General features: G+C 45.6%; 1 long non-coding RNA gene across 1 annotated transcript in view; it reads right to left on the reverse strand.

The window, feature by feature from the left end:
- Positions 1–9,599, reverse strand: part of LOC116560041 — a 10,243-nt gene extending 644 nt beyond the window's left edge. Inside the window, exons 1-2 of the long non-coding RNA XR_004272756.1 lie at positions 8,723–9,599; positions 895–1,065 (exon numbers count right to left, since the gene is read on the reverse strand). This is a non-coding gene — a long non-coding RNA (uncharacterized LOC116560041). The remainder of the gene's footprint in view (positions 1–894; positions 1,066–8,722) is intronic.
- Between the last annotated feature and the right edge of the window lie 1,057 nt (positions 9,600–10,656).

The following is a 10,656-nucleotide window of genomic DNA, read 5'->3' on the forward strand; positions in this document are numbered from 1 at the left end:
AAAAAAGAAAGAAATACCTGAGACTGGATAATTTATAAAGAAAAGAAATTTAGTTGGCTCACAGTTCTTCCAGCTGTACAGGAAGTGTAGAGGTTTCTGCATCTGTGGAGGCCTCAGGAAACTTACAATCATGGTGGAAGGCAAAGGGAAAGCAGCATGTCTTACATGGCCAGAGCAGGAGGAGAGAGGGTGGGTCAGGGATGCCAGTCATCTTTAAACCACCGGATTGTTGGATAACTCACTCACTCACTATCCTAAGAACAGCTCCAAGGGGATGGTGCTAAACCATTCATGAGAAACTGCCCCTGTGTCCCAATCACCTCCCACCAGGCCCCATCTCCAACACTGGGGATTACAATTGAACATGAGATTCGGGCAGGGACACAGATCCAAACCATATTAATAATAATATTTCAATAATAATTTGATAGATACCTTTCACCGAAATTAGGCCAAGGCTAGGCCAGGCTTTACTCATATTCTCCCTTTCCAGCCTCACAGTTGGGAAGAAAATGTCAGCATCACTATTTGCAGAGGAAGAAGCGATGGCTCGTGGTGACTTGGTGTGCTGCAGGTCACACAGAGCAGGATGTGGGCTGGGCCGATGAGTAGCTCTGTGATGACAGCTCAGACAGCCTCTAACACAAATTTGACCTCATTCTGCCTCTATAGCATCATAAGATGCTAAACCAGATGTGTAGAAATAGGGCACAGCTCTCCAGCTAGGACATTTCTATACAGGACCTGTAGTCTCTGTAACCCAAAGGGACCCCAGGTGACAGTCTACATGTAAAGGTTAGTGGGGCTTACATTTTGGCTCATCTCCAGAAGAAACTTTCTAAACTAGAATTGTTTGAAGTGGAATCACTCCCAGTAGTGATAGAAGCTTTACACCTGTCTTCCTCCAGCTGGACCCGCTCTCCACAGATCTCACTTCCAGGTCTCCATTCTCCCATTGTCCTGAGGTCCCCAGTTGTCTCAGAGCCTCTGTATCTTGGGGCCTGAGTATTCCATAAACATTGCTTGAACCCCTCTTACTTGTCAGGTACTGTACCAGGTTCCGACCTGCAGACGTGGATAAAAGAGAGTTATCCTCAGGATGGTCTACTGAGGCAGAGAGATTCATTAACATGATTTTATTATAGTCTGGTAAATCTTAAAATGTGCACTGGCTCCTATAGAAGCCCAGAGAAGGGCCCTGGGCCTAACAGGAGGATGTCTGGAAAAGATGCCTTTTGAGATGAATGTCTTTTGAAGGATGAGGAGATGTTAAGTCAGGCAAAGAAAGGCCATGGTGATAGGCCTGTGGGTGGTGGAGACCCCTTGTCACTCTAAGAACCAAAGAGTAGTGGCCAGATGCAGTGGCTCAAGCCTGTGATCCCAGCACTTTGGGAGGCCGAGGTAGGCAGACCACCTGAGGTCAGGAATTCGAGACCAGCCTGGTCAACATGGTGAAACCCTGTCTCTACTAAAAATATAAAAATTAGCCGGGCATGGTGGTGTGCGCCTGTAATCCCAGCTACCAGGGAGGCTGAGGCAGGAGAATCACTTGAACCTGAAAAGCAGAGGTTGTAGTGAGCCAAGATTGTGCCACTACACTCTAGCCTGGGCAACGAGAGTGAGACTCAAGTCTCAAAGAAAAAGAAAAAAGAACCCATGAGTATTCTTGAATCCCAGCATAGACTGCTTCCCTATTCCTCAGCTTTTCCCTTTCCCTTCTCCCCGGTGCTTTTCCCAATCTTTTCCCTGGGTATAGGAAGCTTTGGCGTTCTCCCATTATCTGTAATTCTTACCTGTCTCCAGAAAGTCATTTATCTCTTGGCCCCCTTTTAAGACTGAGTCTCGCTCTGTCACCCAGGCTGGAGTACAGTGTCGTGATCTTGGCTCACTGCAAGCTCTGCTTCCTGGGTTCAAGCGATTCTCCTTCCTCAGTCTCCTGAGTAGCTGAGACTACAGGCGTGTGCCACCACACCTGGCCAATTTTTGTATTTTTAGTAAAGACTGGGTTCTACTATGTTGATCTCGAACTCCTGACCTCAGGTGATACATTCGCCTCAGCCTCCTAAAGGGCTGGGATTAGAGGCATGAGCCACTGAGCTCTGCTTTGACCTGTTTCATTCTAATTATGTGCTGGGGTCTAAAAGTCCATTGTAAGGCAAACTCTCAAAGATAGTAACTCAGGAAAAGTGGCGGTGGAGAAGGCTGCAGACCCAGCATCTGCAGGGCACACTGGCCTGTTGCGGAGCAGAGTGAGTGAGGGGTGCATGTGCACAGCAGGACTTGAGGCCCAGAAACCCCTGGGCTGCCTAAACACCACTTAGCTTCTCCCCGGTGGCAACCAGGTATGTGGAAAGAGCTTCCATGCTAGAAAGACCTGGAGTTAAATTCCGGCCCTAGTTCCTAGCTTCTCCACAGAAAGTTACCTTCCTCGTCTGAGTCTCAGCTTTCTTATCTGTAAAACTGGTGGGAAATTAGTGCCCTTCAGGCTTGCTCTAGGATTAAACAAGACAGCCCATGGAAAGGCCTGCCAGGGAGGTGATCAATCAATGTCTCTTGTCTAGGTTTCTTTGTGTAAAAGAACTGTCGAGAAAAAAACACTCGAAGGCAATCAATACTTTCTCCCAAAGCATTAGAATATATTTAGAAAATTTGCACTTAAAATCTTACTTGTGGTGGCTAGGCACAATGGCTCACGCCTATAATCCAGCACTTTGGGAGGCCAATGCAAGGAAATCACTTGAGGTTAGGAGTTCAAGACCAGCCTGGCCAACATGGTGAAACTCTGTCTCTACTGAAAATACAAAAATTAGCCAGGTATGGTGATGCATGCCTGTAATCCCAGCTACTGAGGACAATGAGGCAGGAGAATCACTTGAATCTAAGAGGCAGAGGTTGCAGTGAGCCAAAGTTGCCCCACTGCACTCCTGCCTGGGGGAGAGTGAGACTTCATCTCAAATAATAATTATTTGTGGAATTATCTGTAGAAAACATAAGCCTAGAGATATTTCTAGGATCAGGGAGTGGGAGGATTTAAAATTTTTTTTAATTTTAATATTTTATAGAGATGAAGTCTCATTATGTTGCCCAGGCTGGTCTCAAACTCCTGGCCTCTGGTGATCCTTCCACTTTAGCCTCCCACAGTGATGGGATTGCAGGTGAGAGACACCATCCCTGATCCAAAGAGTAGGTGGATTTTGGAGGCAACTGGACTCGAGGATTTTTTTCCCAACAAATACTGGGAAAGATCTTCTGAGAGACGAATATTGGCCATCATCCCAATACACCTTCTGAGGGATATTCTAAGCACCATGTATCTGACTCTGTCTTACGATCCTTATATTATTGAGAGTTCTTTCTGTTATCTTACTTAAAGTTTCTTGTGTTTTGGCATAAGTCATGCTCTCTTCTCATTGCAAGGGAGCATTGCTATAAAATAGACATTTTTTTTTTTTTTGAGACGGAGTTTCGCTCTTGTTACCCAGGCTGGAGTGCAACGACGCGATCTCTGCTCACCGCAACCTCCGCCTCCTGGGTTTAGGCAATTCTCCTGCCTCAACCTCCTGAGTAGCTGGGATTACAGGCACACGCCACCATGCCCAGCTGAATTTTTGTATTTTTTTTAGTAGAGACGGGGTTTTACCATGTTGACCAGGATGGTCTCGATCTCTTGACCTCGTGATCCACCTGCCTCGGCCTCCCAAAGTGCTGGGATTACAGGCGTGAGCCACCGCGCCCGGCCTAAAATAGACATTTTAACTACATAGCAACATCCTGTTTCATCTGAGGCCCTGTCGCTGCTTCATTTGCCCGGTGTACAAGTTAGGGTGCTGTATTACGTGTGGAATGCTGGGCCTAGGCCAGACCTCTTCAATCACATGAAGAAGCAGGCTCAGAGAAGTCCATTACCTAGCTATGATTCTACAGCCAGTAAGGCATGAGAGCTGAGCTCGAACTCAAGTTTTTTGAGTCCTAAATCTCGAGTTTTTTTCCCTTCCCTTTCACTGAAGGGGTCCTTTCACTGGTCACATGTCTGGAAGTCACCCAGACGCTTTCGTATGTCTCTAAGAGCCAATGTCAGTTGTTTCATCCGTGAGTTAGAAGACCCAAGAATCCCAGCCTTCAGCCTCTTCAGAATTGCTCCTTTGGGCTGGGCGCGGTGGCTCATGCCTGTAATCCTATTTAGAAAAGTCAAGGCCGGAGGATTGCTTGAGGTCAGGAGTTTAAGACAAGCCTGGGCAGCAGAGGGAAACCCAATCTCTTCCAAAAAATAAAAATAAATAAATAAAGATTTCTCCCATGGAAAATGACAGCACAGCTTTTGTTTATGTGCTTTTTAGGGACCGTAGATACCGCTGGTGAAGCAGGAATGTCTTTTGCAAACTGGGGCCTTTGCATGAGAAGATTCAGTTATAGATAGATATAAAAATGTAATATATATGTATAAATGATATAATTACATATATTTTGTATAATAGTATGTTTGAATATATGTTATTTTTGGGGTAAGGTAAGGATCATAACTTCTACCAATTTTTTGTTTTGTTTTGTTTTGAGGTCAAGTCTTAGTCTGTTGCCCAGGTTGGAGTGCAGTGGTGCCATCTCAGCTCACTGCAACCTCTGCCTCCCCGGTTCAAGCGATTTTCCTACCTCAGCCTCCCGAGTAGCTGGGACTACAGGCGCTTGCCACCATGCCCAACTAATTTTTGTATTTTTAGTAGAGATGGGATTTCACCATGTTGGTCACGCTGGCCTTGAACTCCTGACCTCAGGTGATCCACCTGCCTTGGCTTCCCAAAGTGCTGGGATTACAGGTGTGAGCCACCGCGCCCGGCCAATTCCACTGATTTATTAAAAAGGGGTCTAGGACTTGAAAAAGTCTGAGTCATTCATTCATCCAGCATTTTTTTTTAATGTTTATCACATATAAGGCACTCTACTAAGGCCAAAGAATGTAATGGAAATACAGAAATAAAATACACATGTTCTTACCCTCATAGCACTGACATTCTAGTGAGATAATTAAATGGTAAACAATAAACAAATAACAAAATAACACAGAAAACGTCACCTTAGGACAGACTGCAAAAAAAGAAAAGAACAAGCTAAGAGCTACTGATCTGACTAGACTTTGTATTTCTCTCTGTGCTTTCCTTCTGAGAAAGTCAAATTCCTCTAAAAACACCCAATTTAACTTCTCAGTTGTAATTTAAAGGATAATTAAGTCTCTGAAATCCTCCAAACCTCCTTCACTTCAATTTTTTTTTTCTTTTCTTTTCTTTTCTTTTTCGAGATGGAGTCTCACTTTGTTGCCCAGGCTGGAGTGCAGTAGCACTGTGTTGGCTCACTGCAACCTCCATCTCTCGGGTTCAAGCAATTCTCCTGCCACCAGCCTCCGGAGTAGCTGGGATTACAGGCGCCCACAACCACACCCAGCTAATTTTCATATTTGTAGTAGAGACAAGGTTTCACCATATTGGCCAGACTGGTCTCAAACTCCTGACCTTAGGTGATCCGCCCGCCTTGGCCTCCCAAAGTGCTGGGATTACAGGTGTGAGCCACCACATCTGGCAATGGAGTTGTTTTATCCACCAGGCTATTGAATAGCTGAACGCTGCTTTCTCCCTGCCTCCTAGGCAGGCAGACAGCATAATTCCAGGTCTCTAGGAATGACAGGTCTGTCTGCCCAGCATGAGCAATGTGGTTTCCCGTTGCAGAATCTCCCTCCCTGTAGATTGCAGCTGCTGCTGTGCAAGACTGAATGATCTGAAAGGCTCAGAAAAAAAGACTACCAAGATGTACCAGCGAATTTTTAAGATTTGTGAACTGTCACGATATTGTTCAGAATTGTACCAGAGATGAAATCTTTGCTTATTGCTAAGTGAATTTTTCATATGTGCATATGTTTTATTCAAATGCAAATGATTTACACAACCCCCCCGCCCCATCTGCAATGCTTAACACCCTCACAGAATGATGCAGGTTAGGCAACAAGAATTCTGTTTTTTTGTTGCCCACCCCCCCCACACACCTATTTTTGTTTTTTGTTTGTGTTTGGAGATCTCACTCTGTCTCCAGGTTGGAATGCAGTGGTGCAATCTCGGCTCACTGCAGCCTCTACCTCCCGGGTTCTAGCGATTCTCATGCCTCAGCCTCCTAAGTAGCTGGGAATACAGGCACACATCACCACGCCCGGCTAATTTTTGTATTTTTAGTAGAGCTAGTGTTTAACCATGTTGGCAGGCTGGTCTTGAACTAGTGACCTTAAGTAGTCTGCTTGCCTCAGCCACCCAAAGTGCTGAGATTATAGGCGTGAGCCACTGCGCCTGGCCGCTGTACTTGGTTTTGAATTGGTTGTTCTAAGTTCATCTATGAGACTGGGCAGTAAAAAGAAGGGGTGACCTGTCAAAAGTCTTAGAACTCAAAGAAAACAAAAAGATAAAGAAAGTCCTACAACTCAATGGCAGAGCTGACATTCAAATCTAAGACACCTGATCTCTAGATCTCTGCTCTCCAGGCACGAGATTAAATCCAATAGCCTGACTCAGATCATACCTGTTATGTGCATACAATATTACCAGAATGCTGTGGGGCTCCAGCCTATTAGAATTTTCTGTTTTGGCTGGGGGTGGAGACTCGTGCCTCTCAGTATTTTCCAGGCTGAGGTGAGAGGATCTCTTAAGCCTAGGCGTTCCAGGCTACAGTGAACTACATGACAGTGCCACTGTACTCCAGCTAGGGTGTAGAATGAGACCCAGTCTCTGAAAAATAAAAAAATAAGTTAAAAACATGAATTTTCTGCCAGGTATTGTGGCTACTCAATACCTGTAATCCCAACATTTTGGGAGGCCACAGTGGGAGGATCGCTTGAGCCCAGGAGTCCAGGACCAGCCTGGACAGCATAGTAAGACCCTATCTCTCCCTGGAAAAAAAAAAAATAGCTGTGCATGGGAATATGTCCCTGCAGTCTCAGCTACTCAAGAGGCTGAGGAAGGAGGATCGCTCGAGTCTGGGAGTTCGAGGCTACAGTGAGCTGTGATCGTGCCTCTGCACTCTAGCTGGGGCCACACACTGAGATCCTGTCTCTTCGGTTTGTTGCTATTGTTGTTTCCTTTGGAGACAGAGTCTCTCTGACAACCCTGTCTCTTAAAAACCTGTTTTCCCCCTGTCCTTACTAATTTTAGGGAAAGTGTCACAGCATCGACAGAAAGGCCAGTTTTGATTTAGAAAAAATAGATCTTTTCAGTTAAATATGATGTAGAGTGCAGGCATTTGTATGCATTTCCTTGATTCCGTTTGCTGTGACCTTACCAGTTTTGAACTGGAATTGTGCCACTTCCTAGATAAAGGAAACTAAGTACATTGCTGCACTTTTAAGTTTTCAAAACAGTGTTTAAAAATTGTGTTGTTATTATTATTTTAAACTCAGTTTAAAAAGACTAAAATGTTCTTTTTAAAGAGGCCTCTAAATGTGTTGTTAATTTTGTAGAGGGGCTTAGGTTTTGCAACCAATAAAAAAAGCTGCTATCAAATATGATTTAAAAAATATGAAAATGTAGTTCTAACACTTTGGATCACAAACACAAATAAGTGACACTTAAAAAAAAAGACGATGGTGAAGGCCATGGACATCACTTGGAAGGTGAGTCATGTAAGGTGATGACTTACATGACTCACAGTGAGATAGCATCAGGCTCCCAGTGGTTGTCCGAAGGGGGTCTGAATTGGTTTGAAGTCAGCTGTTGACTTCTCTCTTTCATAACCTTTCTGCCTATAACCATCTTCACTTAGTTTCTCCCTCCCATTCCTTAATATATTGGATTCGATGAGAAGAGGACATTCCCTTCCTCGGAGAGGCTCTTTGGAGATATTCTTCAGGTCATGGCATTCTAGCATTTAGGCTGCACGGCAGCCCCCCAGTGAAGGCATGGGAAGGTGTCAGTAAAGAAAATGGGTCTGAACTGGAGAGACAGTCCAGCTTCCTTCCCAGGGAGCCATCAGATATTTATAGAGCCAGGCCCAGGGTACATGCCCATTGCCGAGGTTTTGTGGCCCAATCTGGTACACATTAGAGGCTTTATCTTTCCATCTCCTGAGTCCGTGCGGCATTGGTTCCTGGCCTAGGAGAGACTGAAAGCCAAACCAAACAGGGGACTTTTCTTCCTTCGGAGTTATTGTGAGCCAGCCAATTCCAGGATTTAAGCTCAGGCTTGTTAGGCTTTAGTTCTTCTGGGAAATGCCATCTGTTCGGAGAAGAGATTTCTGGGCAGCAAAAGTGCTGTTAATTCTATTCTTGTGTAGTTGCTGAATGGCAGGGCTCATATTACCCTTCACCCTGGGGCAGGGAAAGAGGGTTAGGATCAGGCATTTGCCGCCTTTAGATTCACCCTCTTTTCTGTACGTTCTGCCTGTTGCCCCCGCTCTCTGCCACACTCTCGCCCCCGCCGACACACACCAGACCTCTCCTTTAGTTTTCAAGTCACTACACAATTGAAATGTTTGTGTGAATTTTCACATATAGTCTAATCTTTGTGTCAAGTGTGCAATTAAGGCTCAGCATTTGTCTAGAGCAAACAAGGAAGTCCTGTTGGGAAATTCATTTGTTAGGATTTTATGTCTTAAATCGGACGGGTGCCTTTGGTTGTCACAGTTATTTTTATAATGATATGCATATAGGCTTGCCTTTCTGAACTCTTAGGGTGAATTACTGTTGGTTGGCACCCACCTCTAGAATAACTTTCTACTCTTTCAATCAGTAGGACAAATTCACATGCCAACTGAGGCTGATTCACCCATTGAGTGCCGGGAGTGATTTAAAGGGGACTACCTTCTCAGCATTTCTTTGGCCCAGAGTCACAGGAACACTCTTCTCAAGAATGTGGTCTGGGCAAGGGAACTTGCAAAATACTCACAGATTTCAGGAGTCCACAGTCTGGGGCAGAAAGAGAAGAGATACATCTGCTGGTTGGAAACTCTGGAGACAAATTCTTGTCTAATGCCCAGGAAAACTGGTTTTCTGACCAAAGACTTGGGGAGGCTGGAAACTCTTGGTATGTGGATGACAGAGGAGGAGGTTGGGGATAGAGAAGGGAGTAGAAATCCATGTGCTCAGGACAGAATCAGAGATGGCATCCTTGATTTCTCCCTCCTTCTTACCCCTCATAATCAGCCTATTAGCAGTCCCACCTTCAAATCATGTCCTTGATGTCATTCATTCACAGCTCCCTCCTTCACTGTCATCACCTAGCCAGCCTCTGCCGTCTCTCACCTGGTCAACCCCAGTACGGCCTCTGACTAGTTTCTGTGTGTCTTCTCTTGCTGTATTCTAATTCATTCCCCATGCAGAAGACAGGGAAATCTTTTGCAATTGCAAATTAGATCACGAGGCTTTCCTGCTGGCATCTCCTGGGCCACTGTCCTTTGTTCCTGGAATTCCATCAAGCCACCTACCATGGCCTACAGCCCCCAGTGTTTTGGTTTCCGCTCGCCTCTTCTAAGTCCTCTCATTCCTCTCTCCCACAGCCACGGTGCTCCAGTCACATGGCCTCCGCTCTATTCCTGGCCAAGCATTTTGGTTTTTTGTTTCTCTTCCTTCCCCCTCCCCCCTCCCCCTCCCCTCCCCCCTCCCCCTCCCCTCTCCCTTCCCCCTCCCCCCCGCTCCCTCCTCCTCCTCTTTTTTTGAAACAGGGACTCACTGTGTTGCCTAGGACTGAGTGCAGTGCGGTGTCCTGATCACAGCTCACTGCAGCCTCAATCTCCCAGGCTCAACAGATCCTGCCACCTCAGCCTCCTGAGTAGCTGGGACCACAGGTGTGTACCACCACACCTAGCTAATTCTTAAATTCTTTCTAGAGACAGGGTTTCACCATATTACCCAGGCTGGTCTTGAACCCCTTAGCTCAAGCACTCCACCTGCCTAGGCCTCCCAAAGTTCTGGGATTACAGGTGTGAGCTACCACACCCAGCCTAATATGGATCATTTTAAACTCTCCTCAATATGCATTAAATACTGTACTTGTGTTTGGGCATGGTGGCTCATACCTGTAATCCCAGCACTTTTGGATGCCAAGGCAGGAGGATTGCTTGAGCCCAGGAGTTCAAGACCAGCCTAGGCAACATGGCGAAACCCTGTCTCTGCCAAAAAAAAAAAAAAAAAAAAAAATTACCCGGGCATGGTGGCATGTGCCTGTAGTCTCACCTACTTGGGAGGCTGAGGTGGGAGGATGGTTTGGGACTGGGAGGTGGAGTGAATCGAGATGGCACCACTGCACTCCAGCCTGGGTGACAGAGTCAAACCTGGTCTAAAAAAAAAAAAAAAATGCTGTACTTGTTTACTGAATGTTTATTTGCCTCCACTTACCCTTTGAAATTTACCAAAGATTAGTGACTCTAGGATGATCAATCATTCTTTATTTCTTTGTTCCATCTGTTTTGAATCAGAAGAAAGACAAAGCAAAATGCAATCTCACTAACAGCAATATCAAGAAAAGAAGTCCCTGAGCCATCCAGCCCTTAGCAGAAAGCCAAGGAAGGTAAGCTGGGATTGGGAACAAGTGGGTGTTGTTCCCAGTCCCAGTTTACCTTCCTTGGCGGCCGCAGGAGGGATAAACAGCTTCAGTAGCCAAAGGTTTTCCCTTAGTCTTAGGAGGTGACATAAGC

Source organism: Sapajus apella, unplaced genomic scaffold, assembly GCF_009761245.1.
Source record: "Sapajus apella isolate SASKATOON/1434 unplaced genomic scaffold, GSC_monkey_1.0 scaffold25, whole genome shotgun sequence".
Classification (NCBI taxonomy): domain Eukaryota; kingdom Metazoa; phylum Chordata; class Mammalia; order Primates; family Cebidae; genus Sapajus; species Sapajus apella.